The sequence below is a fragment of the Bombus vancouverensis genome, chromosome 18, assembly GCF_051014615.1.
Source record: "Bombus vancouverensis nearcticus chromosome 18, iyBomVanc1_principal, whole genome shotgun sequence".
Taxonomy (NCBI): Eukaryota; Metazoa; Arthropoda; class Insecta; order Hymenoptera; family Apidae; genus Bombus; species Bombus vancouverensis.
In genome coordinates, this window is record NC_134928.1 from 478,297 (window position 1) to 480,330 (window position 2,034).

Consider the following 2,034-nt stretch of genomic DNA (forward strand, 5'->3'; position numbering starts at 1 on the left):
TTGGCGCACGTCCGGGCGGAGTTCCTGTGGTGCGATTCCTTTGCCAGACGGGTAGTTCCGAGTAGCATTTTGTTCTATGTCATACCTTTACTTGTACCGGAATGCACTTGACTATATGGTCCGCTTCTCCTGCGATCAAAGCCATGTGTCCTGGGTTTTGGTTGTGGTGTATGCAAATTCGTCGGGCGGTAAGTTTGCCAAGCTTAAAGCGTTCTCTATTAGTTTCTTCTGTGTGTTGTGTCTTCGTGTCAGTACATCATGGTATAATGTTGTCATTTGTCGTTTTACTTTCGAGTTTATCAGAAATAAGAATAACCTTTTATCATTATTAATATATGTATATATATGGAAAAGAAAATTTTTATATTTATATGTATTTTTTCTCTCTTTTTTTTTCTTTTTATTTTTATTGTTAAAACCTTGTTTTATTTTAGGTTTTACGTACATGTTATCAGTAAAAATAAATATCATGAATGCTACTTGAGTTATAATTATATACATATATGCATACGTACTGGTAAGTAGTATGAATGAGATTTGTTTTATTGTTATAAATATATAAGTATATATTATCAATAGGAATAAATATTACAAATGTACCTTGTCTTCGAGTATATATATATGTCGGAGATAAGAGGACACCGGTGCCTTCCCTCTGAAACCTCGGGAAAATCCATAAAAACATTGTAATTAAAATCTACAGTTGTAACTAAACGATTTGCCGTCATTCTAACCAATTGTATTTGTTTGAGACTTGTGACAATGAGCTTGGGCTCAAGGCGACAATTAGTCGCCGAACGTGGCCGCGGTCAACGGGACGAACTCTCCATCTAACAAAGGCATTGACTAATCCTATAGCTCTCCTTAAAAGAAAGATTTGTAGCAGCACGTGGCAGTAAACATTCCAACGGTTTCTGTCCCGTAGCTTGCCACACGCAGATCCTATTCTCTGGGCAGGATGTTTACCAGATGTCGACGCGTCTCCACAGTACGTGATCGGCTAGCCCGAGGACCGTCATAAACACTAATATCTAGTTACCTAAAATCCTTCAACAGATACACAGTCTTTGTCCCAGTTACGGGAAGACAGGAGAGACCTATTTTTCCACGAACGACGTCTCCCACTAGCAACCCTCCCTCAAGGACAGCTAGCATCCTTTTCTAACTACCGATATGGAGATTGGCCAATTAGCAGCAACGTCAATTTCCCTTACTTTCCGAACGTAGGATGTCCCCGACGAATCCGATGATCTCGTGTCCTTAGACACACCCCGTCATAGTTTTCCTCTGGGGTATCACCGGGACGGAAAGTCATTCTCTCTTGCGGTCTCATCGACAAAAAGGAGATTAACGCCAGCGACTATTAACACAGAATCCGACTTAGATCTTTGCGAGTGCGTACGGCTACCGTCCCGTTGTCCGCGGATTCGTTATTGAACCTAGGATCATTGTCATTAGTTTCTCCAGTATCTAATTACCACGGTTACTTGTCCGGTTCTATGGTAATCGTATTTGCACTAGCCAATGTCTTCTCTATTGCATAACGACGACGTGTAATCCAAACGAAGATTCGCTTCACGCCCCTAACTCTAATTCTAATGTGAACCCGACATATATATGTGCGTGCAATGGTAAATATGACGGCTTAATTTTATGAGTCACTTGCATTATCAATGGAAGTGAATGTTATAAATATCGCCTACTTTACAACGTGCGTGTATATATATATTGGTAAACATAAGTGAAAATTATATGCATAGTTATAAATGTTGTTTGTTTACAGGTGGATATCATCAGTACTTGGTTTCGTGAGTGGAGTACCAATACTTTACAGTTCCACTGTGCGGATTGCTATTCATGTTCTTCCATCCGTCGTTCAGAGAATGGTTGATGAGTTCGCCATCAGTTTTGTACACACATATAAAAATAGTTAATATATATATATATTGTTTATATAATTTTCTTTTGGATCTGTTCCCTTGTACGAATACTGTATCCCTGTATATAATATAATACATATATAATATGTTATAA

The 2,034-nt window shown here is 38.7% G+C and overlaps 1 long non-coding RNA gene across 1 annotated transcript; it reads left to right on the forward strand.

Annotated features, from left to right (window-relative positions):
• Positions 1–437: 437 nt before the first annotated feature.
• LOC143303993 (uncharacterized) lies at positions 438–2,034 on the forward strand. Its single transcript, XR_013060663.1, has 2 exons — positions 438–517; positions 1,784–2,034. It is a non-coding gene; the product is annotated as an uncharacterized LOC143303993 (long non-coding RNA).